This window comes from Cyrtonyx montezumae, unplaced genomic scaffold, assembly GCF_038088225.1.
Source record: "Cyrtonyx montezumae isolate F1298 unplaced genomic scaffold, pur_monq_1.0 scaffold_0, whole genome shotgun sequence".
In the NCBI taxonomy this organism is placed as follows: Eukaryota; Metazoa; Chordata; class Aves; order Galliformes; family Odontophoridae; genus Cyrtonyx; species Cyrtonyx montezumae.
The window spans coordinates 9,592,355-9,606,748 of record NW_027071824.1 but is presented as its reverse complement, the minus strand read 5'-3'; the positions used below and the strand labels follow the sequence as shown (position 1 = coordinate 9,606,748).

At 46.5% G+C, this 14,394-nt stretch overlaps 1 protein-coding gene across 4 annotated transcripts in view; it reads left to right on the top strand.

The window, feature by feature from the left end:
• Window positions 1–7,851: 7,851 nt before the first annotated feature.
• Window positions 7,852–14,394, top strand: part of TRERF1 (transcriptional regulating factor 1) — a 98,374-nt gene continuing 91,831 nt past the window's right edge. The window contains exon 1 of one of the 4 annotated variants that reach the window (XM_065751861.1): window positions 7,852–8,095. The gene's annotated coding sequence lies outside the window, so the exon portion shown is untranslated. Of the gene's footprint in view, window positions 8,096–8,166; window positions 8,389–14,394 lie in introns of those variants that run through there. The other 3 variants (XM_065751692.1, XM_065751947.1, XM_065751779.1) reach the window with 3 other exon arrangements.

Here is a 14,394-nt window from a genome sequence, read left to right as displayed (position 1 = left end):
CACTCTACCCTGTACTCACTCCTTGGGCTGATCATATTTTAAGAAGGCAGTAGGTTCAGAATGAATCACCGGGGCTGATTTTTTTTTTTCTTTTCACACTCCTTTCTTCCCAGCACATCATTCAAGCAGTGCAAAGAAGTGAAATACACCCACAGCTGCCCATTGGGGGATTTCCAGGAGATAGAACTAGCTGCTCTGCCCCTCCCTGGGCTGCCGAAGACTTATCGATGTCTCAATCTCCAGCTATCACTAGCTCCAATATTATTCAGCGGCGCCGGTCTCAAAACAGAAAGTCAGGGGGCTGTATCTGTACTTCTGAGGGACTTGGAGGAGATATGTGCACAGTGACATAGATTTTATAAAACAGAACCAGAAAAATAAGGATGTACCTCTTGCCATTGCTAAAACTTTTGAATACAGAGAAATAGATTATGCAGACCAACTTATCATCTAAAGCAAACGTCAAACTGAGAAACCTTTTTTCCATCCCTCTTTGTGACTGCCCATATTCCAAGCTTTTCTGGTAAGCTGGCAATGCTGTAGGTACAACAGACTGAAGGATGAGGCTCCAGCCCTTACGTCACAAAGTCTTTGGTGAGTCCCCTGGGAGCTCTCAGACACAGGAGAGCAAGTTGGTACTATACAGAGTTAAGAGAAAGCGTCAGAGATTTTGCAGAAAAATTCCCCACTTTAGTGACATGGAAGAGAGTCTTTCTTTTTCCCCTCTGAAAACAGTCTTGCTCCCAGTTTGCACCATTAGTTCTCTCTGCAATGGGAAATCATAGAATCATAAGGGTTGGAAGGGACCTCAAGAGATCATTGAGTCCAACCCCCCTGCCAAAGCAGGTTCCCTACACCAGGTCACACAGGTAGGCGTCCAGGCAGGTAAATGACAGTCTGAGATGTTTTTGTTTCACAAACTGAAATTCACCCTAAACTTTTGCATTTGGAGCACAGCACAGAGATTGTTTTGAGGAACTTCTGCTTTGTTTTCCAACTTCCATACTTATTTGCAGAGTCATAAGCCATGTGAATAGGATGGAGGCAGTTTCTTCATTGTTACAAGCAAAATTTGCCCATCAGAAAACACATACAGTAGGACTCTACATGTTTACTCATCATCTCCTGCCAACAAAAATTCCACAGCTATAGAACAAATTGCTTTTCCTCGATTACTTATGTTAGCCTGCTCTGCAAGGCTCTCTCCAGGATCCCAGCCTCTCTGCATCTATACGGTAACTCCACTGCATTCTCTGCTTTCTGTTCGGCAGTGCAGAACTCAGCTCCCCAAATATTTTGGGGCAACCAATCAAAAACAGTGACACAGAAATGTAAATGTTCTTATTCTCTACTGAAAGCGTATTTCCATCACTTAAAAAATATATGAACAAATACTGCTTATTTCAATTTGATGTATAGTACCCTATGTCAGTATCTATAAACACACATATTGTATATACACTAGATACACAGTTACAGTCTAGACTTGTTAGTTAATAGTGTTTTTTATTAAATCATGACATTTGCATCCTAACATATATACCCATGGTCACATATGTCAGAAATAAATAAGCAAGAAGCAGTGAGAGCTAGAAGTAACCAGTAAATACGACAGTCACAGTCTGGTCTAAAAATTCAGGTTACAATTCTGAATGGGAAACTCCAGAGAAGAACATGTGGATGGCTGTTTTCTTTTAAACACTCACAATGAAACAGACATAGAGGATATTCAGATCTGCAGAAAATCAGCAAAATAATGCACTTCCGTGCTGAGGAATAGGAAAGCAGAGAAAGTAATGATATAATTACAATGATAGTTCTGATTAGATGCCCTTTCCAAACGATATATCGTGTGCTATTTACAGTGTTGTATCCACAAAGAACAAGATCCTGAAACAATAGCACTTTTGTGTCTGGACTGAAATTCACCATATACACTGGAAAATTTTAATTTTGATCTCTGCTGTCAGTTGTGGACATGGACGTGTTACACATTGTGGTAGGGAAACACATGACTTAATCATGTCTGTATTATCCTTCTGTTACAGAAAATGATCTAGATTAACTGCAACTTAAAGTGAAGATGCCAGGCTTTCTTCTGCTCCCATCACCTATCTTTTCCATGACTGCTTACTTTTTATCTTTAAAAAATCTTTGCATACAATCAGCTTAGTTTTTCCTTCTCATACTCAGAAAGTATTTCTCCCTTCCAAAAAAACACCTTATAAATAAACACAGCTCTGTGCAATAAGCCATACTCAAGCCTTTTCCTGTTTTTGTCGATTTAATTCCATGACAGGAATTTAAAGCCAAGCGAGCACAGTTCAGAAGGACTAGTAGGGGCACTCAGCAGAAGTCAGAGGAGATTCAACTTTAAATCTGCAACTGCATTTCTCTGGATTTCAAGTTGTCAGGACCTCCGTTCAAACTGTTTCCCACCGTAACTGAATAGAATCTTTGTCTGCCCATGCGACTTTGTATTTCTTTCTAGCAGAAGGGCATTTAGATGCGTTTCTTCGTGTAGCAGTTCTCAACTTCTACCACCAGGAGGGCATGCAAAGCCAGGAGGATAAAACTACTTGCAAGTACACGCCACGAGTGCACCACACACCGCGAGTTTTGTGGCGCGCAGCAACAGAACAAGCAGCAACAGGCAGAAAGTGGAACACAGGAAGTTCCATACTAACACAAGGAAGAACTCCTTTACTGCCTGAGTGAAGGTGCACTGGGACAGGCTGTCCAGAGAGGTTGTGAACTCTCCTCTGGAGATACTCAGGACCCACCTGGACACCTACCTGTGCAGCCTGCTGTAGGTCTGCTTTGGCAGGAGGATTGAACTTGATAATCTCCAGAGGCCTCTTCCAACTCCTATGATTCTGTGAGTTGGACATACAGCTGTAAGAAGACTTAGAAGACTTTGTTTCTTGCTTTACCTCAGGAACTAGTTTCCAAGATGATGCTGGACTGCTTCTGTTCCCCATTTTATCCATCTGAAAAATGGGGAGAGCATTATTGGGCCCATGATTCCAAGACCCTCTCAGATCTACTGATACAAAAAACTGTAACTGGCTGAGCAGATTTTAATATGGTTCAAACCACAAAACCAAGTTAAAATCTGAAAATTATATTAAAAAAAATAAATCAGTTGTGTTATTTTTATGAAGATAAATGAGCTTTATATGTTTATGCAATCATGATGTATAAGCTTACATAATGTATATGATATGTATACGTCATATGCATTTGTAAATGTGTAAATACATATGGTTGTGCATTTTATAAAAGAAAACATCTCCTTTTCTCTAGTGTGTGAAAAGCCACACAGACATGAGTGTTACTCCCTGCGATGTCGTCTGCAGCGTGGTCCGTGTCACTGCACCTTGTGCACACACGTGCATGCCCACAGTATCCCTGACAGGATGTCCAAATACATGGCTCTTCCAAGGGAAACAGGAACAAAGGCACAGCAAATAAAACAAAATGTTCCCTTTAAAACTCCCAATGCTTCTATCTTGTGTTCCTCCCTACAGGTCTCACGCGCTTGCAAAACAGTAATAAAGTCACTGAAAAAAAACCTCTGACTCAGCATGATTTCTGATTTGCATATCTGCTGCTTCTTTACCGAAACATGCCGAAGCACCCTTTGGGCCTTGCTTTGTTTCAGAGAATCCCTGCAAACAGATGAATCTAGAGACAGGAGGTTTAAGGTTGGGGTCCCACTGAAAGCAGCTCCATGCCCCAGCTGCCTTATTCCACAGTGCCCTTGTCACCTAGAGCCTGCTCAAAGCTCCTGGAGGAGCAGCAGAGCAATATACCCATATGCAAACCACGCCAAGACATGGTAAAAACCCTGTGAAGTATAAGGCAAGAGAAAGTGCAGGGCAAGAGGTATCTGTGGACTTACAGAGCCAACTGTAGTGCACGCAAAGGGGGCTGTAGTCACAAGTGTGTGTGTGTGTGTTGGGGGGGGGAGGGGGGTTTGTCTTTCATTCCTGCTTTTCTTAAAAATAAAACTTTTCCCTACCAAGATCGTGGCTCCCTGCTTGGGTTGACCTTGTTACGGAGCATCTTATCTGCTGGATAAGACGGCAGCTGTGGTTGCATGCCGATTAAAGGCAATTTAACCCAGCACTGCTGCAAATCCCACTTTTGGGCGCTCGCTGCTTGTTTGGCTGATACAGCAAGGCAATTCAGGGAAAATCGTATGGGCCTCCTGCCAGCACTGGGCGTCGATTTGGCTCACCAGGGGGAGCAAGGAGTAGCGACAGTGGTGCCAGCCAGTGGCAAGCCACGCACTGGGGAGTAACTTGTGGCAAGGTAGTGTGGTTCCAGATGGCACACCCGCCAGAAAGGGCTTCTGTGAGTTTAAATGACCACTTTTTCCCAACTTGCAATAGACGTCATAAGAAGTGGTAACAAAGAGCTATAGCTGTTCTCTGAAAGCTCTCAATGCCCTTTGCATCCCACAGAGCGAAGCAGCAATGGGGGAAGATTGCACTTCAGCACTCACGAAGGCAAGGAAGACAGAGACAGAAGAGGGGCTGCAAGCATCACACTTGTTGATTTCTGAGAAAAAACACTGCCAACCATCATTTGTTTTTACTGTATTTAATTATACTGGATTCTGTGCCTACTTCCCCTTGGATGCACAGCGAATGCGATCACATAAAATACATAATCAGTGTTTTAAGCTGTTCTTACACTGTTAGTGTCACTTCTGTGGGGCCCTGGTGTTTCTCACTTGTAACAGGAAAAAGACAAAGGTAAATGACTGACTAAATCCATTCAGACAACTCCAAACTGATTTTAAAGAGAAAAAAAAAAACAAAACAAAACAGCAAAGTCATGCTTGAAAACTGACAAGTCAAAATGAATGCTCAGATTCAAACATTTAGCCATGAGACAACTGATAATTAAACCAAAACAACTGTTGGTAGGGGACAATCTTTTTTTGAAATCTCCACATTGGCTATTATTGGGGGAAAATTAACTCAGCAACTTCTTATCTTTGTTAGGAACGCCACAGCCCACATTATGTTAGATGTCAGATTCTGAGACCACACTTGCTTTAGTATTGAATTCTGCATCAGTATGCTAAGTGGCCCAAAACTCCAGGTCAAAACAAACTTAAACCTACCATTAGTTTTGTCCAACCAACTTGGTAATTAAGTTCTAATCGATTTGTTTATTTTTTAAGATAATGCCAGCAATTCAAAATTCAGCTTGGAAGCAGTCATCCAAAACTGAGGATCTGGGTGGACAGCCATACTTTGGCTGCTGTGCCTCTGACCAGCGACACTCATGCAGATGTGATTCACTAAGGAGCCCTAAGGGATGTATTTTCACTGCTCCGGCTGCTAAACAACGGTTGGTTGCTTCTACCACAACCACGCTCCATTTTCTTTAGTGCAGCCTTTCTTGGAAAGCCCACAAATTCAAGGCAAAGCCTACTAATAAAACTGGAGGCATTTGAGAACATAATGACACAGCAATCCGGTATTACAGAGGAATTCACCAGAAGGATGATCAGAGACCTCTGTTGCTTCCCAACTTTAGTATTTCTTTCATTTCTGAAACAGTCCTGCTTAGTGAAAATTAAAATTCATTTATCTCTGACAAAAATCTGACAGAGCGATAGCAGTTACCATAAGACATTTGCTGCTTCTCTGTTGTTTGTAAGCAGTGGGAGGTTTCAGGAGACAGCTGAGCTGCCCTGACAGCTCGCTGCAGCAAGTGGCCATCCCAGTCTTCCCAGCCAGCTCTGTCTGTGCATCCTGCAGCTCCAGCCCCCGCTGACCACAGAGCTGGCAGGAAACCAGCCCAAAAGAGAGAAGAGCCGTCTGGTTTGGGGAGCTGGACCAGCTCATCATGGTCAGGCAGGGAAGAGTGAGCAGATCCCCCTCTTGGGCTGGAGACAAGCTGGCAGTGGGTGCTTGGCCAGCACGCATGTACTTGCTAGTTTCCATGGCCAAACTACTGGTAAGCAAAACCATGGCAAGTTTGTAGAGTTCTTCTGAGGTTTAATACTGGAAATAGGAATATGATTTTTATTCAAACTGGGAAGCTCGGTCTTCAAATCTTCAAAGATTAGAAGAAGGATCAGGAAAACCGAGAACATCAACTAGGGCTCTGTGCTTCTGATGAAGACCAATTCATAAATTGCAGGATAAGTATGAAGAATGTGGAATAGCTAGAGCCAGCCCCCACATTTTTCTTGAAATATTGTCCAAAGCTAATAACCTACTTGCCTTCATTCAGAAATTCTGTGTATGCACTCGTTATGGCAGAGCAACACAGGTCGAGCTTGCAGCACGTCAGGCAGCAGCCTGATAATGATCCTTTGTTCAAATTTAAGTCATACCACACATTTGCTTTTGCTTTGAGAATTGCAACTCAAGCCTGCAAGCTTTAGGTAAATGAAGTACCACCTCACCAACTCAATGTGGATCTGTTTGTATCGATCAGTTGAACAAGTTGAGATGCTGAGAGAAAGCTATGCAGGCTTATTTTCAGTGCTTCAGACTAGACACAAAAAACAAACAGAGGCAAGGCACATGTCGAGCTGTGGTTTTAATTCTATTTTCAACATAGTTTATGTGACTTGGGACTCCAGTGAGCAAACAAGCCATCCATTGAATCCAAAACTCAGTGTAGATTCTGCCCAGCTCAGCATGGCGAAGTTACAGTATCTGAATGCGATTTTTCACTAATGTAAAAATAAAATTAGAAAATGACTAGCTGGCTGGGGAAAGAAAATGAGACCTCTCTCTCCTGACATCTTAAACAGCAGAGACCTTTGCATTGGGTGCAGAGGAGCTTACAGCCAGTGGGTGATATCATGCTTCCTCAGTCTGTTCTAATCTGCACCGTAAATCAAAACAATCTCATAAAAGGTTAAATTATTAAGAACAGTGGCCCAATGGAAGCGTCATGCAACCAGGAAACCAAGATGACCATAAAAACGAAATGAGGCTGCTGGTAACCATTACAACGTCAGGCTGAAACAGAGACGCTAACACGCCACAGCCCTATTTCTGTTGCAGCCATAACCAGGGAGAGTTTTGTCTTTTTTTATTCTTCCTTCTCTTCTGAAGGCAGAAGTAGGCCCTCACCACCCCGTTTCAGTTTCTCTCTCCCCAGCCATGGTTTCTCACAGTAACTCCCTGAGCTCATACGGAGCGCCGCAGGAGCCGCGCGCATCGCGTCTCCGTCCTCGAGATGCGAAATCCTTCCCCGCAAGGGAACGTTTTGGTGCAATGTAACGTACGTTCCCAGCTCAGGGGAGGCAGGGCCGGGAAGGAACGCCACCAGAACCCTTCTGCAGAATTAAGAGGGAAAGAAAGGGACAGCTTAAGACTAGCAGCGGCCAAAAACAAGCGACCAGAGCGGCAACTTTCCACGGGGCTCGCTGTGCGAGAGCGTGAACTTCCCGGTTAACCCTCAGCCTGCCCGGAGCCGACCGGCCCCCTGACAGAGCCCTGCAACAACTTTCCTCTCCTGGCGCCGCCGCCCCCCCCCCTCCTCGGCCTCGGCTTCCCCGGGCGGCGGGACCCCATCCTCCGCCGCCGCCTCCCTCAACGCCGCGGGGGAGGGACGGCGGTGCCGCCGGCCGGGCGGGAGCCGACCCCGGCCCCTCCGCCCTGCGGCACGCGGCGCCGGGAGCCCGCGGCCGCTGACAGCTCTCCGCCGGTCGCCCCGGCACCTGCGCCGAGAGGAGGGGCCGCCGGGCGGAGGGGGGGGGGTGGAAGGGGGCCGCGGCGCAGCGCAGCGGGCGGAGCGGGCCCCGGGGGCGGCGGGCGCCCCTCGCCCTCGCCCTCGCCCCGCCGTGGGGCCGGGCGGCCGCGGCCGCGGCGCCGCCGACACCTTACTTCCTGCTTCGCTACCCAGGGCCAGACCCATCGCGGCGGAGGGATCCCGTCGCCTCCAGCTGCCTCCTCCCCCTTCTGCTTCTGCTTTTTTTTTTTTTTTTTCCCTCCTCTCCTCGCTCTTTTGCGAGAAAATAATTTGACAGCGATTTGCTGACAGCGGGATTTCGCGCATCACGGGCGAGGGAAGGGCGGCGCGGCCGGAGCCGCCGCGGGAGGCCGTGCCGGAGGTAAGCGGCCGCTCCGCAGCCTCCCCGCGGGGCGCGGACCCGCCATGTGCCGGGCGGGCGGGGGCCGGGGCGGGTGCTGGCGGCGGGGCCGGGCCGGGCCGTGCGGGCCGGGGGAGTTGCGTTTCCTGGCGGAGCGATATTTGTTTACGGGCTGCGCTGTAAGTAAAGTAGGACCCGGCCCCGGCAGCGCGGTGATCAATTAATAGTGCAGTCGCAAGCGCGGCGCTCAAAAGAGAGAAAAATCACAGCCCCTCGTGCCGGCCCCCGTGCACTTGTTGCAGACTTGGCGCCAGGTAGGGCAGCGCTTCGCAAGTTTCATTTTTGCATGAGCTGGGGCTTCGCTTGCAAAATTAAAAAAAAAAAAAAAAAAAAAAAGTTTGCAGTTGACTTTCGATCCGCAGCACCGAGGCCCTGCCCGTCTCATCCTCCTCCTCCTCCTCCCCGCGGGGCCGCGGCGGGGGCTGCCCGGCCCCTACCTGCCTGCTGCGGCGGGCTGCTGCGGGCGGGGCCGGCGGTAGAGCCGCGCGGGGCGGCGGGAGGAGGGAGGGAGGGAGGCGCGGGGCGGCCGCGAGGAAGTTGTCAAGGCGCGGGGCCGGGCGGGGTGTGCGTGTCCCCGCGCCCCCGAGGGGGACCCACGCGCGTCCCCGTGCGATGTGTCGGCATCCGACGGGTCACGGTGCGGAGGTGCCTCGCGGGAACGGGGAATGACTTCTGCTGTCCCCCTTGAATGGGAAAGTGCTGGAGTGCAGGAGGGCTGGGTTTTGTGCGCCGTCACAGTGCGGGGTAATGACCAAAAGCTGCCAGCCAGATGCTTAAGTACCGGAGGGATGATTTGCAAGTGAAATGAACTGGCAGTTCACCAGTCAGTAAGTGGATAATGCCTACTCATCCTCTGCCGGCTCCTCAGATCAGTTTCGTGCCCTCCGCCCAGCCTGGAATAGCCAGGGTGTGAAAGTTGGTGCCGATGCGCTCACCCAGCAGCATCCGACCTCTTGCCGTGTCCCGGCACAGCCGTGCCGACCATGACCAACCTCCGGTGATAATGTTCGTAGGTCTTTACAGACTTAATCTAATAGCAGCGAAATAGATACAGTGACCCATAGGTGAACTATTCATGGAAAATGCTACAAAGCACTTAATTGTGTGTTAAGCAGGTAATCACAAGGGTGAAGTTTTATATCTCTGACAGCTGTAATTCTGCTGTGTGTGCTTCAGAGAGCCCTCTGGGCCAGCTTGGGCCTTGCCCCTGCAGGCACCATGCTGGGACTGCCTCCTTCCTTGGCTGGAGGGTGTGCTGTCACTGCTACACTCCTGGTAAGACAGTGTTTCCCTAGGAGTGCCCATTTCACTTTGTCACCGGCTGTGGGGATGTGGCATGTTCTGGTATGTTCTCAGACACGGGCTCTGATTTTTTGGTGGTGCTATGTGAAGCCAGGGCTTGGACTCAGTGATCCTTGTGGATCCTTTCCAACTCAGGATGTTCTATGATTCATTGTTACCTGCTTTTCTGAGCCTTATCCGAGGTTGGAATTTAAACATCCCACGTGCTGCTTCATCAACGCTCCACGTATGTGTATATAGTGTGGAAGTTAGCCCGTGGCTTTGTAATTCGTAAACGAAGGTCATGCCAAATGGACTGTTAAGTTAGAATTTAGATAAGCAAATTTTTCACATGAAGAAAACATGTCGTGCATTTTTCTTCTGTAGCTAATAATCTCATGTACTTTGGAAAAAGGAAAGGCTCCTACATGCTGCCCTCCAAGGTTTTGTTAAAAATAAATGCTTTTATGATCCTTTCCACTGCAGCTGATAAGTAGATCAAGTTTCTGAAGTTGGGAGACTCCAGCAAGGGGCTGAGCAGCATTATGAGGGCAGCAGTCAAACGAGCATGTCTACAAAGCCAAAGAAGCTCAGATATGAGTAATTCAACTTGAATGGCAGAGCAAATCACATGGACTTCACTGTGTAAGCCAGCCTGGGCACAGACTATGGGCTCAGCCTGTAGGTGCAGTGATAAGGCAGCACTCAGCAGCCCTGCCATTGATGTGTGCCCTGCCCTGGGCACAGTGGGGCCAGGTAACGTCCAGTGAGTAAATGTAGCGTGAGTAACCTCCCTCATGACTCATGTCATGTTTGGAGGCTGTAAAAACTCTCCATGTGGTACCCACTTTGTGTTGTTGGCCTCCACTGATCATATGCCTCGTATTTGGGTTTAGGACTGCAGAGCAAGTAGTTCTTTCAGGTTACTTTGGTTTTGGGGAGCACTCAACAGGGCTGGATGAGAAGGGGGAGTTCCTGTGTTTTAAACTCAGAATTCCATTGTGTGTGCTTCTTCAGGCCATTTCCAGGGATATAAGGAGGTTTGCTGTTGTAAACTGAGATTGTAATTTAGCATCTGCTACTGTGAGAAAAGTATTAAAAAAAAAACAGTCATGTAATGTACCACAGGTTTCCTAAAGCAGTGAGATAATATTCTGCTCAGAATGTTTTAAACTCTTATAGTAATTTTTGGTTTGTTCCAATCTAGCAGGGAATATGTCTCTGAGAAAGTTGCTTGGTGAAGGCCTTCCTCCCCTTTCTCAGTTCTGTAAGGACGATGGTGAGCTGAGGGAGAACGGCCCTGGAATCTCTAGTGTCATTGTCAGATTCTGGTGCTGGGAAGCTGTGTCTCTTTATGATGTGTCGTAGCAACTGGCGAGATAAGGCAGTTTCATTTCAGCTTCCTTAGAAATACTTTGAAAAACAAAACAAACAAAAAACAACAGCGTTTGATAGATGCAAAGTAAGTGGTGATGGGGCAAGTTTCCCCTCTTAGGCATTTTTTGGTACTGAGTAGCTTCCAGTGAAGAACTGTGAATGGCATATTTTTCTGCCCCTAAAATCAGAGGGATTCTTTTGTTTCTCCCACACCTCTGTGATGAAGATAGCCACATCCAAAAGCGCAGGCATTAGTTCTGCCTGGTCTTGGCTTCCAGGCACCCTTAAGCAAGTTGAGCAGCACCAGTGGTGGCAGTGAGCAGCTGGATTGCTGTGCCTTTTGGCGTTGTGGGGTGGGGAGCTGCATTTGGCACTAAAAGAATAAAGGCAGCAAACTCTGTAAACAGTGCATATGAAGGTATAAAACCTCTCTGACTTGTCCGGCTCTGAGAAACCTATTATTGTCATCAATTGCAGGGCTGTAAGGGGAAATCAGGCCTTCTAAGATAAAGACAAAAATAGCACATTCAAATATATTTTAAGAAAGGCACTCTTCCTTCAAACAGTGTGTCTGAACACAGCTCAAAGAACAGTGGCCTAAGTTTCTTCTGTTTTAGTTATTTATTTATTTTTAACCCTTTGCTTGCAACCAGGCAGGTTGCAGGGATGCACTGCTCCCACTTCTGAGTAGTGCGTGTGCATGCATGGTGTTACCTTGCAGCATTTGGGGCAGCCTTTCCCCTTAGTCCTCAAGGTGCTTAGCACAGTCCTTGCACCCTCTCTGTGCTTGTCTCAGTAAAGTCCAGCCAGAAGAATGCCCATCAGCTCTGCTTCGTGCTGGTTGTTTAGGGCAGGCATCCCTGTTGTGTTCCTGTTGCTTGTCTGTGTCACTGCAGGGTCTCCAGTAGTGTCCTTGTGGTGTAGGCCTGCTGGAAGCAAGGGGCTGAAAGCACCACAGGAGCTCCAGGTCCTTCCAGTGCAGACCTGTTTCTGGGGAACAGCTTGTCCTTAGAACATGGGCACTTGGTTGATTCTTCTGACTGGTACCCAAATCCCGTGCTGTCCCCTTGCTTTCCTGTACTGCTCCCTTTCAGAGAGCTCTGCTGAGAAAAGGGCGTTAGCGATACGTGTGTGGAGAAAAGCTGGAAAATGCTTTCAGGCTACAACCTGCCCAGAGAAGCTGTTGTGCCCCGTTCCTGGAGGCACTCAATGCCAGGTTGGATTGGGCCCTGGGCCACCTATGGTGGTGGGGGCAGACCTGCCCACAGCTGGGGTTGGGGCTGTGTGGCCTTTGAGGTCCCCTCCAGCTCAAACCGTTCTGTGATTCTGCTGCCTCTGAAATAAGAAGGCAAACAGTCTGTGTTACTTTCTTGTCAAGAACATGGTGATTTGGGGCACTGACAGCACATTTTTATAATGGATGCTACATTACACTGCAAGGGGGTGTTCTTCAGAAAACTAGACTTTAGGGTCTTGCAGCATTTTGGGTGAGTTCTATAGTGTTGAGTGTATTTTGAGGTTCTGAGTGAAATGAGTCTTGTGGTTTCAACTTACTCCGTAACAAAGGGTAACGTGTCTCACACAAACAGCCCACCTAAGTTTTCATAGTGACTGATAATTTGCTCTGGAAAGACCCAAGGTGCTGATATGATGTGAACTCAAAAGGTAGCAGATTTTTTTTTTATTTTTTGGGGCGGGGGCTGTGGGTGTTGAGGAGAGGGAGGCTTGTCTTTTTCTAGTTTACAGTTCAAAATTTTTTTAGAATTTCATCCAAATCTCTGACCTTCAGCTTTCCATCTCCTGGTCAGTTTACTTTCCATGTACACAGCCCCAGACACCAAGTTTCCTTACTCCACCGCTGAGACCTTTGCAGGGCAGCTATCCTGGGCCTTATCACAAATTTTCTCAAGTCATTTTAGTCCAGCAAGAAAATGGTTGCTGCCTTTCCCCTCCCTCCCTCCCCTCGTCAAGTGCTCATTGTAAGATTTTTGATAGAGACTGCATTGTGATATGTCCTTGAAGTGCTGCGCTGCAAGGTTTTGTTTTGCCTTTTTTTTTCCACATTTGGACTTAGTTGCATTTATAGCAAAGCAGGACTGTTGTAGATGTTCTTTTTTTTTTTTTTTTTTTGCTATATTTTGTTGTTGTTATGTTGTTTGTCAAAAATCTTTGTTTGGTAATGAGGAAAGCCGTTGATTGAGGTACTAAAAGCTCCAGCTAACATTGGGGTGGTGTTAAGACTGTGAAAACATGGATTGAGGAAGGACTGCTCTAGCAGAACATGTATAGTTTAAATGTTGAATTATTAGTTGCTGTTTTCAAAGGAAGGAGATTTTTTTTGTTCACCCTGTCACAAGGTCTCTTCAAGGATAACAGAGTCCATTTGAGATACAGAGCCTACACCAAGTCCTTTCTGTTTGAATGAACTTTAAAACCTTAATAACTCCTTCAGGACCTACCTGTGATGAACAAACCTTACCCAAATCTGTGAAGTAAGTGACTATTAAATTTAAACAGCTGAAGTTTGGTATCTTAAAAAGTTGACCATACAAAGATGTTCTTCAGACTCATTCTTGTCTTTTTTCTCCACTCTCCCCCACATACACTATTTTCATTGATGGGGAAGTTTCATTTCCTTTATTTATACATATTTTAGTGTATGGGTGTTTAGGGGGTGTGGGGAGGGTAGGAGTGGAGTCTGTACATGACTTTTATTTAAAAGAAAAAATGTGATAGTCATGGGTTTAGAAATGGCCTTGAATACATTCTCCCATTTAAAATAAAAACTCTGCTGATAAAACAGTGCATGGTAGAGGATCAAGGGGTTTTGCAACCATTCTGGGTGGGTAAGAATCCTGTCTGATCTCCAGTTGTATTAGCAGAACAGTATTTTTCCCAGTATCGTCATGTTTCACATGCCAAATCTAAACTAGAAATGCCTTTTCTTGGAAGGATCTCTATTTACATTTGGAGGGCTATGCCAATTACAGCTATATTAACAAGCCTTTTTTTTTTTTTTCCCTCTCTCTCTTAATCTTACACTTGACCTAAATAGTAACTTCTTCCATTTTCTTAGCAGAACACGCAGTACAGTCCTGGCACATAGTTTTGAAGCAGTCAGTGGGGTAAACACTGCTGTCCTGTGTCACAATTGCAGATGGGTACTCTTGCAGTATGATGTTCTTAAGGGAGTTCAGATGAAATGAATGCTCTTGGAGCTTTGCATGAGTTGAAATAGTCCTACGCTACGCATACAGAACTGAATGTCATTAATCTGTAAGAAGGAACTGTATTATTCATGTACTGTAATGTTTTGTGGTTTTTTTTTTCCATGTACTTTAATTTTGAATACAGTTTCAGAGTCCTGCAGATTTGGAAATACTGCATTACAGATTTGTGAAAGTTTGAAGGCATAAGATAAGATGCTGTTACTACTCACTTTGATCAGAAATAAAGACTGTATGTTCTTTTGGACAGTGTAGTAATGCATGATGCAGGAACAGGTGAGTGGGATTGTTTGGCAGGAGGCCCTTTCACCTGCTGGGCATGTTCCCTTGATGCTGTGTCTCTGCTGCTGCCCTATGTACTCCTTCTGAGTGCAG